This window comes from Oryctolagus cuniculus, chromosome 11 (genome assembly GCF_051225735.1).
Source record: "Oryctolagus cuniculus isolate XC-2025 breed Fujian yellow rabbit chromosome 11, ASM5122573v1, whole genome shotgun sequence".
Taxonomy (NCBI): domain Eukaryota; kingdom Metazoa; phylum Chordata; class Mammalia; order Lagomorpha; family Leporidae; genus Oryctolagus; species Oryctolagus cuniculus.
In genome coordinates this window covers 62,272,664-62,296,257 of record NC_142877.1, presented here as the reverse complement: position 1 = coordinate 62,296,257, position 23,594 = coordinate 62,272,664, and the positions used below count along the sequence as shown (strand labels likewise).

At 41.1% G+C, this 23,594-nt stretch overlaps 1 pseudogene; it reads right to left on the bottom strand.

Annotated features, from left to right (window-relative positions):
• The window catches only part of LOC149123502 (V-type proton ATPase subunit B, brain isoform pseudogene), a 73,148-nt pseudogene extending 53,839 nt beyond the window's left edge, over positions 1-19,309 (bottom strand).
• Positions 19,310-23,594: the final 4,285 nt, after the last annotated feature.

The window sequence follows — 23,594 nt, the reverse complement described above, 5'->3', positions numbered from 1 at the left end:
TTTACAAAATCTTAACATATGCATCCAAAAAGTGGCAATAATTGTTAACTAGATGTAGACCCATTGTTTAGTTGAAGTTTAGATAGTACTATGTGAAGGCCTCACCAGTTATTTGTATTCATCCTTTGCCATGAAGTACTCAGCTCAATAATGTTCTAATAAAGTCTCTTATCTCCTTGTTTGGCTTCCCTGACGATCCAGACTTATCAAGGTTTAGGAAAAACAAAACAAAATCCAGTGCTAGTAAAGGGAGATTCATTCACTGCTAACTGGTAAAAATGATGATTGGGTTAGCTTTCAGAAAAAAAAAAATTGTGTTTCAAATTTTCAATTGAGTCTCATGGAAAATTTTCCTATTCAATAAAGAAGTAATGAAACTAAAAAAGGATGCGTGGGCTTGGTGATAAAGCTGTCCATGTCCCATATCAGAGTTCCTGGGTCCAGTTCCTAGCCCCAGCTTCCATTTGCAGTTTCTTGCCAATGCAGACAATGGTGGATAACAGATGGTGGCTCAAGTAGTTAGATCAGTGGCACCCATGTAGGAGACCTAGATTGAGTTCCTGGCTCCTGGCTCCAGCCCTAAGAATCAGCACCAACTCTTGAGGGCATCTTGGGAGTAAACCAGTAATGGGGAGGTTTGTCTGTCTCTGTTCTTCTGCCTCTTCAATTAAAAAAAAAAAAATCTACTTGTGGGGCCAGCGCTGTGGCACAGTGGGTTAAAGCCTTGGCCTGAAGCGCTGGTATCCCATATGGGCACTGGTTCTAGTCCTGGGTGCTCCTCTTCCGATCCAACTCTCTGCTATGGCCTGGGAAAGCAGTAGAAGATGGCCCAAGTGCTTGGGCTCCTGCACCCACATGGGAGACCCGGAAGAGGCTCCTGGCTCCTGGCTCCTGGCCTCGGATTGGCACAGCTCCAGCCATTGCGGCCATCTGGGGAGTGAATCAGTGGATGGAAGACCTCTGTCTCTGTCTCTACCTCTCTGTGTAACTCTGTCTTTCAAATAAATAAAATAAATCTTTTAAAAAATCTACTTGTTTAAAAATAGGTTGATAAGCCCTGCTATATCTGGAGGATGAAATATTATCATGCTTATGACTGACAGTTGGGAGCTGTTGAGGAGTCATTGGACAATGAGTAATGAGTTTAGGGGTCTGTGGGGTCTCATTAGGTGACTTACAGTCAGTAGTCACATCACAGAACATAGTCTCAGCTGGCAAAAGACAGGAAGTGTGTCTGTTGGGCAGTCTCTCTCCTCTTCCTCATGAAGCCATCAGGATTCCAGCTCAGGTCTCTACTGTAATAATCTAATCTATTATAATCACTTTCCAAAATGAACATCACAGTCTGATTAAGTTTATACCCTCTTAGAGCCATTAACACACGATTGGGGATTAAGCTCTTGCATGAGTCCAGGGAGACTATCAAATTTTAGGATGTATTAACTACACCCAAATTAGAAGGAAATAAATTTTTATTTTTTATAGGGAACCATTTTATGTTTATGTAGCAGACTGTATTATTGTTCAAAAATTATGTCCATAAGAGGGTTTATTTCATCCATCCCTTGACATCAGTATTGATCATGCCATTTGTTTCAATCATTGCAATGTGAGGTTATATATGCTATTTCTGAGCAGAAACCCAAAACAACATTATAGGATCCCACCATTGCTCTAGCCCTCCGCCAGGGAGGGCTTCTTCTCTCCATATCTGTCTGAAAGCAGCACATGAATTTCCCTTTGTGAAGCTGTTCTCCCTACCATCTCCCAAACCAGGACAAGGAAAGTGACCACTGAAGACAGAAAGTTGTCACTGAGATTGAGCTGCACAAAAACACCTTAATAAAATAACCCTTATAAGCTGTCTTAGTTCCTCTGGGTGGCTATAACACAATACCAAATACTGAGTGGTCTTTGAACCACAGAGATTTATTGCTTACAGTTCTGGAGGATGCAAAGTCCAACGCGAAAGAACCAGCAAATGGTCAGTTGAGGCCAGTTGTCTGGTTCTTAGAAAGTGTCTTGGCTGCATCCTCACAGAACAGGCAGGGCCAGGGAGCTTCCTGGGGCCCCTTTCATAATAGTGCTAATCTCATTCATGAGGGCTCTGTCCTTATGATGTAATAATTTCCCAAAAGACGCTACCTCCTCATCCACTGTCTTGGGGTTAGGATTTCAACATGTGAATTTTAGGGAAATTCAAGCGCTGAGATCATAGTATTTCCCTAAGTTCCTCCCTTGTATTTGCTTTGTTGTGATCTGCCACTCCTAGAAGGCTAAATACCTTTTATTTGCTCTTGTCACTTCACAGATTACCCTTTGTTAAAATGATATAGAAGAGGCAAATGCTAACCACCACTGTGAGTTACTCATCACTGAGTTTTCCCATGGATACGCACATTCTGTGCATAAATAGTTTTATTTCCCCTGCTAATAAGCTTCCATCCTGACCTCTTTCCAGGAGAAGAGAAAAAAAAAAAGGTATTTTTTAATCCTCCCATACTGGTTCAAATGTAATAATAGAACATTATTGGGGCCGGTGCAGTGGTGCAGTAGGTTAATTCTCCACCTGTGGCGCCAGCATCCCATATGGGTGCCGGTTCTAGTCCCGGCTGCTCCTCTTCCCATTCAGCTCTCTGCTATGGTCTGGGATAGCAGTAGAAGATGGCCCAAGTCCTTGGGCCCCTGCACCCACGTGGGAGACTGGGAAGAAGCACCTGGCTCCTGGCTTCGGATCTGCGCAGCTCCAGCCTTTGTGGTCATTTGGGGAGGGAACCAAAGGAAAGGAAGACCTTTCTCTCTGTCTCTTCCTCTGTGTGTAACTCTACCTCTCGAATAAATAAATAAAATCTTTAAAAAAAAAGAACATTATTAATAGGTTTTTCTCATATCAGACATAATTCTATGTATTCATTGGATAGAGATGTCTTTTTGCACAACTAAGTTTATCCCTGAACTTGTCATTTATATTTGATTTATAGCTTATGAGGGGAAATTTGAAGGATGAAACAAATTGTTAGTCATCAATTTCACATTACAGAAGGAAGCTTTACAAACTGAAAGAGAAAATAATTTTAATGATGTTTTTCTATCTATAGAAATAGATGCTATTCTGAAGAGTATTTCCTGGAGAGCACCACAGGAAATTAATATTTGGTGTTAACTTGTTAATGCTGGGCTCTTTAGTAAGATGTTAAAACTAAAAATTGTACATAACTTTCTTCTAGACTGGTTATACATATGCCAGTTCTTGGAGCTAAATAGTTAATTGATATAGAATTTTTAAAATTTATTTTAAATGTATTCTCTCATAATTTCCCAATAGTTTCTCTTCTTGATCATTCTAGTTTTTCCTTTTTATCACTACAGAACATAAATGTTTGCCTTTAGGCTATAAAGCAAATAGTGTATTTCTACCAACTGTGGGTTGTTAATTAGACTAAATTTTTATAATATTTCTCTTTTGTTCTTTGCTAATACACAACTAAGTACAGAAATTGAGACAATATTGTGTACTGGAAAGTAGTTGGATATTTAAGTTCTCTCTCTTGATTTGCAAATTTGTTGCATCTATTTCACCTAAAGTTAAAATATTTTTAATTCAAACTAAGATAAAAGAGATATGTGACACTGCATCTTTGTAGCACTGGCCAAAGAACAGAGGCCAAAGCCACACTTCTGTTAAATAGACTATTGACCATTTCTACCCTGATGGCAACACTTCACTGGTGCGAGATTGCTGCATATTTTGTACATGTGTAATTTTATAAGGTATTGAATTTCCTTTCCCTGGCCCAGTTATAATGACACATAAATTTAAAATATCAATAGTAAATAGAAACATGACATTACAGGGCTAACTCTCTTGTTCGTGTTTCCCCTGATTTAATTTTAAATCTGGAGATCTATGTTCGTCCTTAAGTTAAAATGAGACCCAAGCATCTGCCTTTTCCCTTTCCAGGTCTAAAACATGCTTGTTCAGATAAGAATTAAAAGATGCAATATTAAGGAGATTAAGGAAATGTTTAACAAAATTTATCCCTACCTTTGTGGATGTTAAATCTCTCATTTAAACACTTTGAATACCTCAATATCTATGCCTCTACGTTGTGTTCTCCAATCTTATGTTTCCTATCTTATCTTTGCAGGAGGCACTTCAAAAAAAAAAAAAAATTCCCTAGCCAAGTTTAATAACAGCTACTGAGAAGATTGATCCAGCCATATTCCTTACTCAACTTGATTCATTTCTGGCTCCTATTCATCAGGTAAAAAAAAAATGCAATTATGAAGCCAGGTCTACATATATCTTTCCCCTACTTGTTTCTCATTTAACATTTTTTGTTGAGTTGTTTTTCTTTTTGTCTCAGGCTGGGAGCCCCTGGTCCTTGATAGATTCCGATCTCTCCATTCCTATCATGAGCTTCAGGAGATTTGGGTGATGCAAGTCGGGACAGGATAGGATTTTTTCCAGTCAGACATCTATAAACTTTCACTAATATAAGCCACAGTGATGACGTTCATAGGACATACTTCAGTGCCCAGCTCTACTACTGCGGGGCACAGGATGAATTCCAGAGGACCTTCCTTAGGCTTCTAAGTGATGTGACTTCATTTCTTTCCCAGGACATACAGAAAATAATCTCCCATTTGTTTCATTTGCTTTCCAGCAATGACTCTAACAATTTAATTAATTTCTCACATAGCTTGAAAAACTGACAAAGTCTAATCACTCCCAACTGTCTGTGTGGCCTCAGGGGGTGCAGCAAGGATTAAAAGGAACCGGCCACAGGTGATGGCCTCATCTACTACTCTCTCTTGCCTCAGCTACCTCAGGCACATATCCTGCTGGCTTTGAATAATAAAGATTTCCTCCAACAGTGTGTCTTCCACCACTACTTTTTTTTTTCTTGGTCTGCAAAAAGAAAAATTAGCTCTGCTCATTCCATGAATTTAACAAGTGAACATTCTGGTTTACCCTTTCTCCTCTGAGGGTAGATGAGAAAGTAAAATCTAAATAACCACTTAATTTTATCATGAGGGGTGAAAAGATGAAAAAGGTAAAAATTATAACTTCCTCCTTCTCCAAGTTGCATTTATACTTGATCTGGATTAATTTATGCATTCAATTTTTTTAAAAAAAGGAACAAAGACTAATTCATGGATGTAGCAGTCAGCATCTCAAAGTCTGTAACAGTTCAGCATGGAATTGAATCACATAGCATATTGCAGATTTCTGTACTAGTATTCAGAAAGCCTACTGCATGTATTTAGAAGAAGGATATGTAATTTCGGAAGAGGAGCAGCTGGGACTAGAACCTGTGCCCATATGGGACACCAGTGTCGCAAGCAGCAGCTTTACCCACAACACCAGAATGCAAGAACAAGGAATGCATGGATTCCAAATGTTTTGTTCCAAAATAAACTAATCTTTTAATTCTATTTTCCATATACTTTTTGAAATACCTTCATAACATGTCTCCATGTTGGAATTAAAGCTACTGTCGTAAACAACAATGGACAATACTTCTTTTTCCTACTCTTGCAGGGTTGTGTCACTATGACTCAAAGATGTCTTTGCTCATCAATCAGACAGAATAAAGCTGCCAGGAAAAGCAGAGATCAGCAGCAGCAGAGATTATCCTGAGAGAGTTATTTCAGCATGGTAGAGATGCCACAATGCCTGCATACAGTTTTTCCTTTAATTCCGTGAAGTTTTTAGTTGTCTGTTCACCAGCTTCTTTTTGGCTTACAATGAATTTTTTTTAAGATTTATTTATTTGAAAGGTAGAGTGTAAGACAGAGGGAGAGACAGAGAGAGAGAAAAATAGAGACAGAAGGAGAGAGTGAGAGAGAGAGTGCTTATATCACTGGTGTACTCCTCAAATGGCTGCAAAGTCAGAGAGTGGGCCAGGCCCAAACCAGGAACCAGGAACTCCACTGTGATCTCCCATGTGGGTGACGGGGTACAAGAACACGGGTCATTTTCCACTGCTTTCACAGGCACATTAGCAGTAACTTGAATTGGAAGCAAAGCAGCACTCTGCCTGTGGCGCCGGCAACCGTTATGCATTCCAGTTTTAACCCCAGCGGCTCCTCTTCTGATCCAGCTCTCTGCTATGGCCTGGGAAAGCAGTAGAGGATAGCCCAAGTCCTTAGGTCCCTGCACCCATGTGGGAGATCCGAAAGAACCTCCTGGCTCCCAGCTTCAGATCGGCACAGCTCCAGCTGTTGTGGCCATTTGGGGAGTGAACCAGCGGATGGTAAACCTTTCTCACAGTCTGTAACTCTACCTCTCAAATAAATAAATTAAATCTAAAAAAAAAAAAAAAAAGGAAGCCAGGAATCAAACTGGTGCTCAGCTCTAGGATGCCAGCAGATGCAGGCAGTGGCTTAACCTGCTGTACCACAACGCTGACCACACTTCCATTGGATTAAACTGGGTTTGAATCACTAGGAACTTCATGCTGAAAAATAATCATGAGGATAACCACATCTTCTATTATGCAATGCAATGTTACTGATGTCTCTGGACAACGTCTTTCCCTTCATATCACTTTTTTATTTCTAACTGATACATAAAAGGTATACATATTTATGGGGTAATGTGATGTCTTGATATACATATATATTGTATAATGTTCTATCCAGAAAACATTCAAAATTGTCTCTTGTAGATTTATGTGTATATACATACACACACACACATGCACATATCATAAATTATTGTTCTGTATGGTCACATTACTATGCAACAGAATACCTGCACTTCTTTATCCTCTCTAATTATAACTTAGTACATTTACTCATCCTTGTCCAATCCCTCTCAGTTCTCTCTTCTCCCAAGCCTCTGGTAGTCACCATTCTGCTAAAGTTCTGTGAGATCAGAATTTTCATTTATTTATTAACTTATACCTCTTCTTTATTTTTAATTACAGGATATCATGTAAACTCCCACACCAAGGTGGGGATGGAGGAGCACAAAGGGGATAAAGCAAACAAAACAAGTATTTCACAAGAGGCCCATGCCAGTGATGGAGCAGCAACTAATGCTTGGGGAGTCTCAAGGTTAGAACTTGCTCAGGTGTTCTGAGGGATTCTCTTCAGCATTTCTTTGGAGAAGATTCAGAGCAGTTGCCAGCCAGTGCCCAATGTCTCACAGACAGTGTGGTTTTCATGAAGACCCTGAACAATACATTTCTTCTCAAACTTCTCAGATTATCTGAGGTAAGGGCTTCTTCTCCAGCCACAGCCTTCATGGCTTGGGCTTCCTTACCAACAGTGTAGAAACTGACTTCAGACATACGCATGAATTCTTCTGGTCATTCCTACAATAGCCAACTTCATTAACCGTGACAGTGAGGGTAATGCATTATTAGGTACATAAATCTGTTGTGCAGCTATCTGTCCATGTAGACCCGCCCCTCTGTGATGTTTCCAGTCAAGTCAGGGCTAGAGTGGGTGATATCATTAGCAATGGTGAGAATAGGTATTTGAGTAATAGAGCCATTACTACCTTCCACGGGCCCAGATGCTAACAGGTTGTGGCTAAATCTGTATATATATGAATGAGGAACCACATTGTGTGGGGAGCAATCCGGACTAGACTAAGTTACTCGAATTAAGACTTATTCTATGCATCTGCTCTCCCACAATATGGCGCTGGGAGAGAAGTAAACAGCTTCCGCACAGCTGCCTCCAGTTCAACTAATAAACTGTAGGACTTGCTCCTGATTGGAGGAGAGCAGCGTACTCGGCGTGTGGGCAGCCGAGTTAGGATTGGCGGAGGAGGACTATAAAGGAGGAGAGAGACGGCATGCACTGGGAACATCTATGGGGAACATCTAGCTGAAGGAACACCCGTGCAGCCCCCGAGAAAGCCGGCCGGCGGTGGGCCGCTCCCCTGCGGAAGTGGGGAATGTGGCCAGGGGGAACTGCCCTTCCACGGAGGTGGAAGGGATAGTAGCCAACCCGGGAAGAACCAGCAGCAAACCCGGGGAGGGCCGAGCAGACGAAAGAACAGCGCAGGGTCTTGTGTCGTTCCCCCATGAAGACGGGGAGCGACATAATGGTGCCGTGACTCGGATAGGAAACCTAGCTCGGATAGAAAACCTAGCTTGGATAGGAAACCTAGGACGGATAGGAAACTTAGGAGGGAAGAAACGGGAAGAACTAGGGAAAATATCGGAGAGAGAAACTAGCAAACAGCCTAGGGAAAAGCCGGACGAAAAAGGAGCCGGAAGAAGCTATTGAAAGCCTAGGCATAGACTCGAAACAGCCTAGGGAAAAGCCGGACGAAAAAGGAGCCGGAAGAAGCTATTGAAAGCCTAGGCATAGACTCGGATACGGACTATGGGGGGAAGCTGGGAGAAATCTCTAAGGTCGAAAGCGAAAGTGAAAGCTAGAACAAACAGACTCGGACGCGGACTGTGGGGAGAGGCCAGGAGAAATGAGGGAGGAATATTGTTGGAGGAAAGCTTGGGGAAACATACCGGGTAGAGAAAAGTGTTAGGGAAATTGAAGCCGCGGGGGGGCAGGCTGAGGCGGATACGAAAGCCACTTTGGGATTCTCAAGTTAGCCCGGGAATAGGGGGCGAAAAGTTGAAACCAGAAGCTGAGACGTAAGCCAGATTGGGATCCGTCTGATTAGCCCGGGGAGCAAAGGACGGGAAGCCAAATCGTGGGGCGGAGACGTACGCTGGGTTGAATTCGCCAGGCTAGCCCGGGGAACTTGGATTGAATGCTAGTGGTGGAGACGCAAGCTACGCTGTGTTACTCGCGGAAGCCGCCGCGTGCAGAGAGAGCACGGGGCGTGAATAGATAGGGAACGCTGGCGTAGGCCGTGGTTTAGACGCGAAAGGGTTAAGCGTGGAGACCGCGGAGCGCGCGAAGCCGAGCCGCGCAAAGCCGGGAAGCTGCGCAGATGAGAGAGGCGCGCGGGCTGAAGCGGCGCAGAGCCGGGAACCCGCCGGCGGGGCGAGGCACCAGGAAGCTGCGGGGATAAGAGAAACAGAAGTTTTAGAAGTAAAGTGAGAGAAATAAGAATGCTGGGAGATAGAAGTAAAATGGGAGAAATAGGAATGCCCGGAGATAGAGAAATAGAGAAATAAAAAGGCCTCCCTACAACACTGCAATGTGAGAGCTTGGATTCGGTCTGCCTAATCAAGTGAGGCGATGAGCACCTGCGGGCAGCTAGCAGCTTATGCGCCGCAGGTCACCGAAGACAGGCACGAATTAACATCAGTAAGGCTTCCCCACAATACAACAATATTAAGCTTGGATTCGGTCTGCCTGATTTAAGGCGGTAAGCGCCAGCAAGCAGCTCGACCAGAGTATGAGCTGCAGGTCACCGAAGATAGGCACGAACCAACACTAATAAGTCTCCCCCACAATAAGGCAATGAGAAGGCTTGGATTCGGTTTGCCTGATAGGGCTTGTAAGCCCCCTGCAGGCTCGACCAGAGCATGCGCTGCAGGGCACCGAACACAGGCACGTATCAGCGCCTAAAAACCTCCTCACAATGGCGAAGAGAGGACCCGGATTCGGTTTTCCTGATTGATAGGACTTGTAAGAGCCTGTGGCAACTCTAGCAAGTAGAGCAGAGTGTGTGCTGCGGGACACCGAAGACAGGCGCGTATCAACGCCAAAAATAAAAAGAAAGGGGGATCTGTGGGGAGCAATCCGGACTAGACTAAGTTACTCGAATTAAGACTTATTCTATGCATCTGCTCTCCCACAATATGGCGCTGGGAGAGAAGTAAACAGCTTCCGCACAGCTGCCTCCAGTTCAACTAATAAACTGTAGGACTTGCTCCTGATTGGAGGAGAGCAGCGTACTCGGCGTGTGGGCAGCCGAGTTAGGATTGGCGGAGGAGGACTATAAAGGAGGAGAGAGACGGCATGCACTGGGAACATCTATGGGGAACATCTAGCTGAAGGAACACCCGTGCAGCCCCCGAGAAAGCCGGCCGGCGGTGGGCCGCTCCCCTGCGGAAGTGGGGAATGTGGCCAGGGGGAACTGCCCTTCCACGGAGGTGGAAGGGATAGTAGCCAACCCGGGAAGAACCAGCAGCAAACCCGGGGAGGGCCGAGCAGACGAAAGAACAGCGCAGGGTCTTGTGTCGTTCCCCCATGAAGACGGGGAGCGACAACATTGACCAGAAACTCTTCCCTGATTGTAGAAATCTCTCAAAGTACTTCATAAGGACTCATGTATGTCAGGATAACCAGCACATGTTTCTTAAACTGGTACCCAAGAAATTCTGCAGTGGTTAAGGGCATGCAAAGGGTAATGATTCTCTTAATGGTTGCATTAGTCAAGTTCAAAAAGAGGCAGACATTGTCCATTGAGACATTATTTTCAACGTCATCTTGAAGAACCAGGCAATTTCCATGTTTACACCCATAACAGCAAAGATAATTGTAAAATTTTCTCCAATGTAGCCTAAGACATCTTTTGATCTCTTTACCAAATGAGCCTGACAGCAGATGGGAGCTGCGATCTCATTGAAATATATTCCATTAGTGGAGAAGATAGGCGTTTTCTGCAGCCTAGCAATGCTGTTCATCTCATCTGTGGCTGCAGTACCAGTCTGAATCTTCCTTTTGGTAGGTTCAGCACTGAGGACTGATTGGCTCACACATGATGACCAGGAAGTCTTCAGTCAGGAAAATGGGACCTCTTTGAATGGGCTTGCATGATCCATTGAACGTATCCTCAGACACTGGTGATCAGAGAATACTCCGAATAAATTCACAGGACAATTTCTTGGCCTTAATCTCTGAAGTTCCTTCAAATATGTGAATCACTGCTTTGGAAACAGCAACTTTTAGAACTTGCCCGCTTTTCTGTGTGCCATCAGGTAACATCAAGTGGACAATCTCAGCATATCTGGGAACCTTAACATGATCGAAGACATACATGAGTCCTTATGAAGTGGATCACTGGCTCCTAATACAGCCTTGTATGTGAGGCAGGGCTGGGAGAGGAGGCTCCCGGCTTGCTGCCAGTGCCTGCTCATGTGCTTCTGCCAGGAGGCTGCCCTCATGCTGCTGGCAGTGCCATCTTGTCCATCTTCACCACCAGCAGAGATTAGATTAGATTAGATTCCACGTGAATAAGATCATGTGGTACCTATCCTTCCTGGCTTATTTCTCCTAACATAAGCACTGCCTCATGGTCACAAGTCACAGGATTTCATCCTTTATTTTGTGATAAGTTAGTATTCCATTATATATATGCACCACATTTTCTTAATCTATTCATCAGTTAATGGGCACTGTTTCCATTTCTTGACTATGTTGAGTAGAGTTCCAATAAACAAGGGAGAGCGATCGTCTCTTGGACATGTATATTTCATTTCTTTTGGATATGTTCCCAGTAAAAGGACTGCTGGATCTTAAAATAATTCTTAATTTTTTGAGTACTCTCTGTTCTGTTTTCCACAGTGACTGTACTAATTTACATCCCCAATAACAATGTGTATAGGTTCCCTTTCTTCCAAATCTTCACCAACCCTTGTTATCTTTTGTCTTTTTGATCATAGCTATTCCTTTTTTAAATTTTTTTTAATTTATTTGAAAGAGTTTCAGAGAAAGGTAGAGACAGAGAAAGAGGTCTTCCATCCAATGGTTCATTCCCCAGGTGGCCACAAAGGCCAGCCACCTGGCCGATCTGAAGCCAGGAGCCAGGAGCCAGGAGCTTCTTCCTGGTCTCCCACGTGGGTGCAGGAGCCCAAGGACTTGGGCCATCTTCTACTGCTATCCCAGGACATAGCAGAGAGCTGGATTGGAAGTGGAGCAGCCAGGTCTCGAACCAGCGCCTATATGGGATGCTGGCACTGCAGGTGGCAGCTTTACCTGCTACACCATAGCACTGGCAACAATCATAGCTATTCTAACTGGAATGCAATAATATCTCCTCAGGGTGTGACTTGCATGGCCTTAATGGTTAGTGATGCTGAATATTTTTTTACTTACCTGTGGGCAATCTGGTGCCTTCTTTTGTAAAATGTCTATTCAGATTTATTGCTCTTTTTTTTTAATGAACTTAGGTTATTTAATCCTATGCAACTGAGTTGAGTTACTTTTTTTCATAAATCTCTTGTCAATGTAAATAATCATGTTTTCAAGTTAATCTTCATATGCTGAAACTTTTTGCTTTAAAACTGTAGAATATTAACAACTCAAAGATTAGACTGACTTGTTAATTCTAAAGTAAAATTTGTATAAATAATATTTATCAAGAAAACTCTACATAAAGAGAAATGTGGAAAACTGCTTTCATGTAATTAAATGAAGTGTAAAATCCACACAAAAATTTGACCTCCTGATGGTAATACAGATATGTTTCATATTTAGTTATTATTTCAAATAAGAAATGATCACATTTGTTTCAGTCTAGGGTAATGAGCAAACTTCATTTCAGTACAATGTATTTCACATAGAAGTCAAAAAGTTTCATATGATGGTGGTGAGGAGGGTAAGAAGGAGGAAGAGGCAGAGGAGGAGGAGTTTCATTTGAATTTCATGAGGCGTCATTTATCTCAAGGTAAACTGTTAAGTGCAGAAATGTAATGCATTAAGACATAGTAACCTAGTGTTGTTGTTTTTTATCAATGTATAGTAGCCAGTTTTTATTTTTTTTTTTATTTTTGACAGGCAGAGTGGACAGTGAGAGAGAGAGAGACAGAGAGAAAGGTCTTCCTTTGCCATTGGTTCACCCTCCAATGGCCGCCGCGGCCTGCGCGCTGCGGCCGGCGCACCACGCTGATCCGATGGCAGGAGCCAGGAGCCAGGTGCTTTTCCTGGTCTCCCATGGGGTGCAGGGCCCAAGCACCTGGGCCATCCTCCACTGCACTCCCTGGCCACAGCAGAGGGCTGGCTTGGAAGAGGGGCAACCGGGACAGAATCCGGCGCCCCGACCGGGACTAGAACCCGGTGTGCCGGCGCCGCTAGGCGGAGGATTAGCCTAGTGAGCCGCGGTGCCGGCCTAGTAGCCAGTTTTGTACCCAGCATCCTCTCATCTCTTCACAAACCTCAGCAACACTGAGGAGAGGCTCTGTCTCAGCCTACTTGAGATTTAGCCTGACCAAACCAAAACCTGAATCTTAAATACAGAGATTTCTTGAATGATGAGCACTGGACCCAAATTTATCCAATCAAAGAGGATTCCAGGGCTTGAGAGGATTCACTAGGAGCAGATATGCTCTATTTTTCTGGGCTTGAACATGTGATTATATAAGATTGCAATAGGCAGAGAAGAAGAAAGTAAATAATGATTATATATTTAGTGTGAATGAACCTGCCACAACCAAATTAGAAGAAATGCTTGGATGTAAGATATCAATAGGAAAACCAGCCACTGCAAAGCTTTAATAATAATCACCAGTTATGGAAAATTTGGTCACATAATTACTGTCGTCAAAGGACTGTTATTAAAACAACAGGGAAGTAAAGGAAGAGATTATCTTCTCATCCTTCATAAGACTCCGAGAACAGAGAATTCAGAGAGAGGAAGAAATGATCAATGTGAGCAATCAGTGTAATCTCCCCACCACAATGGTTAAAAGGCATTTGTATCCAACAGTGTGTGTTTTAAAATAAAACAATCTTTTCAAAACATGTTTGGAAAAGCAAAACTCAACTCTGATTTCACTAATACTTTCAACTTACTACATGTGCTAAACTTTTATGTTGATTTCCGAATGAAAGTACAACATCAACCTAAGGGCTCTGACTATTCAAAGAAAACTGCTGGTGCCGGCGTTGTGATACAGGTTAAGCCACTGCTTGTGAAGTCAGCATTCTGTATTGGAGTGTCACTTGGAGTCCTAGCTGCTCAGCTTCTGATCCAGCTTACCACTGATGCTCCTTGCAAGTCAGTGAAGATGGCCCAAGTACCTGGGCCCTTGCCACCCATGGGGGAGACCAGGATGGAGTTCCTGGCTCCTGGCTCTAGCTTGGCCCAGGCCTGATTGTTGCCATTTGGAGAGGGAACCAGCGGATGGAAGAACTCTCTTTCTCGACCTCTCTTGTTGTTATTCCCCTTCCAAATAAATTAAAATTTAAAAAATGAATAAATCAATAAAGAAAAAAAAAATATTGCAATAGGGGTTGGTGCTGTGACGTAGTGGGTACCACCACTGCCTGCAGTGCCAGAATCCCATATGGGCTCTGATTCCAGTCCCGGCTGCTCCACTTCCAATCCAGCTCTTTGCTATGGCCTGGGAAAGCAGTAGAAGATGTTGGGCCCCTGCACCCATGTGGGAGACCCGGAAGAAGCTCCTGGCTTTGGATCAGTTCAGCTTTGGCTGTTGCGGTCATTTCAGGAGTGAACCAGCAGAATGGAAGACCTCTCTCTCTCTCTCTCTCTGGCTCTATGTCTCTCTATAACTGTCTTTCAAATAAATAAAATAAATCTTTAAAAGAAAAAGACTGCAATAAACTGGCAAATATTGCGCAATTCCAAGAAGCTTTAGAGTGTAAACAGAAGAGGCGATTGCTACAGAATAATAATAATAATAAAAAAAAAAAAAAACAGAGTCCTAGTGACTTAATTTGAGCCCTTGAATCAAGCTGCACTTCAAACCAATTCTGAGGAATAATTTCCTCTCACTTATCCAGTTTGAGTATGTTTTCTGTCAGACAAAAATGAAATGAAAGTCTCTACTTATAAACTATAACTGGAATCAAGTTCTTAGATTTTGTAGATGTTTATCTAATCTCTCTTACTGGTTAAATTGAAACATAGTCCTGTACAATTTTTCTTTTCTTTTCTTTTCTTTTTTTTAATTGACAGGTAGAGTCATAGACAGAGAGACAAAGAGAAAGGTCTTCCTTCCGCTGGTTCACTCCCCAAATGGCTGCCACGGCCAGCACGCTGCGCTGATCCGAAGCCAGGAGCCAGGTGCTTCCTCCTGGTCTCCCATGTGGGTGCAGGGCTCAAGCACCTGGACCATCCTCCACTGCACTCCCAGGCCACAGCAGAGAGCTGGACTGGAAGAGGGGCAGCCAGGACTAAAACCCGGCGCCCATATGGGATGCTGGCGCTGCAGGCGGAGGATTAACCAAGTGAGCCATGGCGCCGGCCCACGATTTTTCTAACAAAATTTAAAACAGTAAATAAAGTAAAATTATTGGTAAACTCTCAAAGATCAGTATTGATGTACAGGTATCTAGTGCTTGCTTTGTACTTAATACTGAGGAAAAAGAACGAAAGCTTAATGCTTACCATTAAGGAAATTTCAGTAAATTTTGCAGGAAAAGAAATATACATTAAGCAAGAATAAGTAAATGCTCCCTGGGTGTTCTAATTAAATATTTTTGTTGAACACCTTCCTACCGTGTCTTGTGCCCCGTCTTTATATAAAATTACGTTTTGTATCCACTAGAGGGCTTTGAGTACTGACTGCTTGGTCAGAGTTTCATTGTAAATTCAGAGAGATATTTGCTAGGAGATACAGATTAGGTTGGAGAGGATGGAAAAGCTTGAGCTTGATATTCATGTTAATATATGCATAAGGCATAAGTTTGTGGGAGTAGAGGATATTTGATGGGGAACAAATATCAAATTGTTCCCAAAGCACATTACACGCAACTATTCTGCACTTTAATTAGAAGAAAGTTTAGTCTCTGGCATGTTTACATAATTTTTCCCTAGTTCAAACGCAAGTACAGATTTTTTTTCTGAGCCTGTGGTAATTTTATTCAAAATTTAAAATGAGCAGGAATAAATGCACATATTCAAGACTCTATCTTAACTGTGGTCTAATTAGTAATTAAGTTGTATTGTAAAAGTCAGTAGCTGAAAACATTCACTGGACCTTAGCAGTAATTCATTAGGACAAGATGTGGGAAGAAATCACTATTGCTTTATGGAATAACATGCGGCCAAAAATAGATTTGTGAAAATAAGCCTTGAAGATTATAGAAACATTTTTAAAAAATAAGTCTAGAAATATAAGTAGTCATGTTATAGGCTTTTATCTTATTCCTTCACAAAACAAAGAACTCCTTTATTTAGAAGGGTGGTAGTGATTTGATTAAAAAAATAAACTAGCCAGAATATGAGGGCAACAACCAAGGGGGTAAGTGGAGAGCAGGATTAGGTATGAAACAATCAGGAGATAATGGGCTGGGGGATTGGACAGACTGTGAGGACCCAAGTGGAGTAGAGTGGTGCCCACAGGTGGAACATGGTAATGTGCATGGAGAAGGTAGAACACTGTTAATGTAGTTGTATTTTTCTACTAAATTACATTAGTTTTCCTATTTTTCTATCTTGGTGGAAAATAATTGTAACCAAATGTTACTTTCCTTTACTGTGTAAGTCAAAGTCCTTTATGTGAACAGTAAGGCCCTAAAATTGATCCCTAATTGACTCTCTGGTTTCATCTATTGCTTCCTCCTGTCACTCTCTTTTGAGACATATGGAACACCTTGCTGCTCTTTGAACAAGACAGACATGCTCCTGGCTCAGGGATTTTTGCACCTACTATTGCTTTTTTGCTTCAGAAGTTCTTTAGTCACACAGACTTGTTTCTTTACCTCATTTAGCTTTCTATGCAAATGTCACTGTTCTATCCCAGCTAAAATTACATGTTCATTATTCTTCCCTGATCTATTATTTTACTTAGCACTTACTACCTAAAATATTATTTTTATCTTGTTTATTTTCTCCATCAAATGTAAGTTTAATGAGTTCTGAATGTTAACCTATTTTGTTTACTGCTGTAAACTCAATATTTAGGACAATATCAATATATTGCATATACTTAAATATATTTGTCAAGGGGATTAAGTGGTAATGTTTCACAGCTTATTTAGTTGCATATTTACTTTTGATATTTTATTTATGTACTGTCTCCACCATTTTGTTAATTTGCTGAAAGTGGTGTAAAAAAAACTCTAAGGTGCAAATCACTCACTCCCATCAGGACCCAACCCCTAGAGAAAACACACACACACACACACACACATACATACACACACACCAAAACACGTGGAAAGAATATAAAGGATTACAGAAAATTGTGGTATCTGACTTAACGGTACTGTAGATGGAATTCCTAATTGAAATGTATATAGAAGGCTGGCACCGCAGCTCACTAGGCTAATCCTCCACCTGCGGCGCTGGCACACCGGGTTCTAGTCCCGGTTGGAACACCAGATTCTATCCCGGTGGTTGCTCCTCTTCCAGTCCAGCTCTCTGCTGTGGCCCGGGAGTGCAGTGGAGGATGGCCCAAGTGCTTGGGCCCTGCACCCGCATGGGAGACCAGGAGGAAGCACCTGGCTCCTGGCTTCAGATCGGCGCAGTGTGCCGGCCGTAGAGGCCATTGGGGAGTGAGCCAAAGGAAGGAAGACCTTTCTCTCTGTCTCTCTCTCACTGTCTAACTCTCACTGTCCAAAAAAAAAAAAAAAAAAAGGAAAGAAAAGTATATATAGAGTATGTTTTATCAAGTTCCACACTGTGACATGCCTGGTATTCCTTTGACCTTCTCTTATTTTTATTGAAATATTAAACACAGATGAAAGACCCTTGAGCGCAGGAAGATACAGGCTATCAAAACTCCAGGAGAACAATTTACATTGGACTCCGGGTGGTCATGAAAATCTCCTTGGCCAGTGATTAGTTAAGAAGTATCCAGAAGCTGCTGTTCTGGCTAGTGAAATAGCAGAGGGTGGCTACTGAAATGAGTTTCAGAGACAGTCCCTGCCTTCCTGTACAAGACTCAAGTTCATTCAGTATGGTGCTTTGCTGCTCTATACTTCGTATTTTCCCTTTGCCTGTTCATCATGCCTGGAGTGTTAATGTGATGATGGAAGGTGCAGCAGTCAAGAGGTGATAAACACAGTGGAAGCCAATGTATTAATAACAAAGCAAAAAATCAGAAAGGCCTTTAGTCTGTGATGAAGTTACTCATTACCTGAAATAGCTCTTTGGTAGTCACTTCTAGATTTCTTATTACATGAGCTGGGGTAGAGGTGGGTGGCAGCAACCAATTACCTAAGTTCTCTATATTTCTGAAAGCATTCTTAATTGGAACACTAAGGGATTATAATGTAATCTGTAGATGTAGATAACAGTGTCAAACAACAGTCTAGGTTACATCCCTTGTTTATTTATTTGCAATTATAGATTTCTTATAGTCTTTTGTCAGCAATTATTTATATTAAAGCTTTAATAGACTATTAGGGAACTTCATATGTACTTTTGATTTACTGAAAAAGATCAATGGTTTCATGAAGTAAAATTATGTTCAAAAGAGAAGATCTTTATAATGGATAATAGCAGCTAATACATATTATAAGTGAGGTGGAGTTCTAAATGCATTATATTTAATATGCTATTCAATTCTTAAGAGAATTCTACTAGCTTGTGTGAAATCTAATATAAATCTGTGGTATTTAATACATCTCAAACTCTATTTTGCATTTATCATTTTCCACTAGTTTCTAAACTCCACATTATAAAAAGTTCTGTACCTAATAAAGGAATATTACATAAAAATTAATAATTAATATCACTTATGATAAGACTACATAAGGATAGTTTGGTTAATAGATGAGACCAGCACAGCATAAATTGAATGTCAATTCCCCATCAGTATGTACTTTAAATGAAAGTATGTAAGTCTTCCTATTATCATGACCCAACATTTTCAGGTTCATAATTCTCAGAGCTATTTCCTTTCTTTATTATGCAAAATATGTAGCTTTAATCACTAGCTTGAAATGAACATTGTGAGAAAAGGTTACAGCAAAAATTTAAAAGTTTAATAATATCCTTGAATTTAAAATAATGATTAGAAGACATCCAATTTGAAGGCAATTTAGGCTTGCCAACTAGTGTCTTCAAGCATTTTGCTCTTGAGTCCACAGAGAGGAGCCGAAATAGCAGATAAATAGCTGCATTTCATGGTAAGTACAAGGGAGAACACCAGAAGTCAGCTAGATAACAATGGGAGTCTGGTAGAACATAGACCTTGGGTAGAAGCATAAAGGGAGAAATGAAGCCAACTGGAAACTGAGATCCCAGCCTCATGGCCTGGAGAAATCCTGTTTCAGGGAAAATGACAAACAGGACAGCAATAGCAGAGACCTCTGGGATCAAAGCCTCACCCAGGCAATCTGAGAAAAAAGAGAAATTCACAGTCATCACAGATTCAGAGTCCAGTAAAGAGAGCTATCTGAAGAACCTGTGATCACTATGAGTTAGAAAAGAAACTCACATCATATCTTCCCCAGTCCCCAGTGCAAAGGCTGTGGCATGGAGGCACCATCTTAAAAAATGGTCTATGTCAGAATCCATACTGCCCTCTACCACAGCAATTGTTGCATACCCTCTTCTTTGGGACCCAGAGAAATTCTACCACACCATTTGAAACAAGCCAAAGAAAAAGGACTAAAAAATATTGCAGCCTCGCAAATCTAACTAGACCCAGTAGAGCAGTGGTAATCATAGCACCCTAGACTACACAGTCCTCTGCACTACAAGAGATAGGGGATGCATGCATCAGGGGGATCCTACCTCCAGGACCCTAGAAATTGGGGTATCTTCCCCCTTAGACTGGAAGGTCATACTTCTCCCTTATACCATTTCCTGGAGTCACTCACCACTGCTTGCACCCATGCACACTGCAACTCAAAGTAGTCTCTTGTAACCCTAGCCTGTTCTGCCAGTGGCACTTAGGACTGTGCACACACTCAAGAATGTAATTAACCCACTCCCAGCTCCAGGGTTGCTCCCTTAGCTGCAAGTCTTCTCACTAATGGCAGGTGGGGAGTTTCAGCACTGTTCTCAGCCCAGGCCATTCCTGCAGCACTGGCCCCTCCCTTGGCATGGGTTGAAAGACTGCACCCCAGGGATTTCAGCAACCATGCTGGGCCCAGAAACACTGACTCTGCACCACTGCTACCATCAACTAGAATGAATGGAGATGTAAGCAGACTATATAACATTCAAGTAGAATTAAAGTTAAAGTAGCCTTCCAAATCAACACTTGAAGACACATATACAGGAAAAAGCCTATTGTGAAACTCATCCTTTTAAGGTAATACAGACAACTGATTCAACAGTGCACAAATATCAATATAAAGACACAGAATCATGGAAAGGCAAGGCAATATGACACCCACAAAGGAATACAATAAAGCTTTAACAACAGATCCCCCTCCAAAAAAAGAATGGCTAATTGCCTGATGAATTAAAAAGAATGATTATACGGATATTCAAAGATCCACAAGAGAAGACAGACAATTGAGTGAAATCAGGGAAACAATGCATGACTTGAATAAGAAATTCAGCAAAGAGACTGTGATCTTGAAAAACAGACTAACATAAATCTTAAAAATGAGGATCTCAGTAGGTCAAATAAAAATAAAGTTGAGGGGCCAGCACTATGGCCCAGCCAGCCACCCCCTGCAGAAATTAGCATCCCATATGGGCACTGGTTTGAGTCCCGGATGCTCCACTTTCAATCCATTTCTCTACTAATGCACCTGGTAAACCAAAGAAAGCTGGCTAAAATGTTTGGGCTCCTGCCATCCACATGGAAGACCCTGATGAAGTTCCTGGCTCCTGGTTTGGGTCTGATCCAGCCCTGGCCGTTGCAGCCATTTGGGGAATGAACCAGTGCATGGGCAATGTCTCTCTCTCTCTCTCTCTCTTTCTGCCTCTCCCTCTCTCTCTGTAACTCTGCCTTTCAAATAAAAACAATAAAACAAAGTTGAAAGGCTCACCAACAGGCTAGATCAAACAGAAGAAATAATATCTAAATATGAAGACAGGCATTTTTAAATAGCCTACTCAGACCAAAAGAGGAAAAAAATAAAAAAGAATTGAGACAGTCCCAAGATCTTTGGGATATAATTAAATGAATAAATATCTAAATTTGGGGAATTCATGATGAGAGGAGTAGAGGCACACTAAACATATACAATTTCTCCAACTTAGAGAAAGGTACATACAAGTACAGGAAGCCCATGAGACCTCAAGTAGACCCAAACAGAAAAGATCTTCACTTATGACACACTGTAATCAAAGTCTCAAAAGAGCAAGATAGAGAGAATTCTAAAATCTCCAAGATAAAAGCCCCAAGTAACTTTTAAGGGAATCCCCATGAGATTAACAGCAGATTTTTTCAGCTTACAGACCAGGAGACAATGGAATGATATATTTCAAATTTTTAAAGGAATAAAACAACCTTCCTATAAGAATACTTTACCCAGAAAAACTATCTTTCATAAATGAGGGGGAAATGAAGACTTTACAAGACTAGGAAAAACTGAAATAATTCATCACTAGCAGACTGGCCTTACCAAAGATGCTTAGGAAAGTCTGGTATACAGAAACGAAGAAAGAAAACTACCATGATGGAAACATGTAAAAATGTAAAACTCACTAGAAAAAAAGCAAAGGATATTAAAAGTAAACAGGATAAATTTTTAAAAGACAGGCCTAGTCATTAATTGTCAGTAATAACTTTCAACATAAATGGACTAAATTTACCAGTTAAAAAGTATAGACTGGCCAAATGAGTAATATACAAAACATTCAACAATATACCGTGTACAAGAAACCCACTTCACCATTAAAGTTACTCACAGAGTGAAAGCAAAAAGATTAAACAAAGACATTCCATGCATATAGAAACCAAAAGCAACATGAACAGCGGTGTTCATATCAGACAAAACAGACTTTGTTAAAAATTGTAAAAAGAGAAAAAAAGGTAAAGATTGCTTTAAAATGATCAACAGGTCAATAAAAAGATAAAATAATGATTGATGCTGGAGCATCCAATACTATCAAGCAAACATTTTAGATCTAAGGAGTTAGGTAGACGTAATACAATAATATTAGAGAGCTGTAACATCTCATTTTCATCAATAGAGAGCTCATTCCGACAGAAAAAAAATTAGCAAAGAAATATCAGAGGGGGTCGGTGCCGCAGCTCACTAGGCTAATCCTCCACCTGTGGCGTCGGCACCCCAGGTTCTAGTCCCGGTTGGGGCACCGGATTCTGTCCCGGTTGCCCCTCTTCCAGGCCAGCTCTCTGCTGTGGCCTGGGAAGGCAGTGGAGGATGGCCCAAGTGCTTGGGCCCTGCATCCGCATGGGAGACAAGGAGGAAGCGCCTGGCTCCTGGCTTCAGATCGGCACAGTGTGCCGGCCGCAAAGTGCCAGCCATAGCAGCCACTTGGGGGGTGAACCAACGGAAAAAGGAAGATTTTTCTGTCTCTCTCTGTCTAACTCTGCCTGTCCAAAAAAATAAAAAATAAAAAATAAAAAAATCAGAGGTTAAACTACATTACAAGTCAAATAGACCTAACAGACACTTAGATAACATTTCATTCAACAACTGCAGAATACATATTCTTTTCATCAGCATATGGAACATTATCTAGAATAGACCAATATTTAGGTCACAAAAAAAGTCTCAATAAGCTAAAAAATGAAATCATATAATGTATCTTCTCTGACTACAGTGTAATAAAACTAGAAGTAAACAACTAAAGAAACTTCAGGAATTACACAATTCATGGAGGCAGTAAACTGTGTCTGGAAAGAAATAACAAAGACCAAAGCAGAAATAAACGAAATATAGATTAAGACCACAATGCAAAGATTCAATGAAAGTTAGAATTCTGAAAAGATAAGCAAATATGACAAACCTTTAGGTAGACTAAGCACAAAAAACAGGGAAGACTTGAATAAATATGAGATCAAAAAGGAGATATTACAATTGATAACACAGAAATACAAAGCATCATAGGGAATATTATAAACACTTATAGGCCAACAAATTGGAAAAATCTAAAAGAAACAGATAAATTTGGGGATACATTTAGATTTAAAAAAAATTAAACAATGAAGACATTAAAGCCTGAACAGATCATTAAAATGTAATGAGGTTGAATCAGTAATAAAAAGTCTCCTAACAACAGAAAACCTAGGAATGGAAGGCTTCAGTGTTGAGTTATACAAAACTAATATGAAAAAATGTAATGTTATATGAGTGAAGTTGACATTTTAAGATTTAATGATTGTTATATCCCTTTTTTATATTATTGAGGAACAGTGGTTCTTCTATTTACTACTTGCTGAATTCTATTTACTGGAAGGTTAAACTTGTGATTACACAGTAAACAGAAAGTAAGTCATTGTAAAAATGAAAAGAAAAATAAAAAAGGAAGAAGAGAAGGTGGGAGAAAGTGTTCTTACAACTGTACATGGGAAATATATGAAATTCATTCCCTTTACATATATTTTTATAAATTGAAAAATAGTATATGGAGTAAAGATCTGTTGTACACTCTTGGTGGGAATGAATGCTAGTACAGCCATTATGGAGAAGAATATGGAGATTCCTCAAAAAACTAAAAATACATTTATCAGATGATGCAGCTTTTCCACTTCTGGCAAAAAAACTAAAACCAAAAACATTTGGAAGAGATAGAGAAACAGGACCGGGCTTAGATATGGCAGAAAAGTCAGAATGATAATACTGGAAACTTAAAATGACTATGACTAATATTCCAAGAGGTCTAATTGATAGTGCAAACATGTATGAACAGATAAAAAAAATGCAAGTAGAGA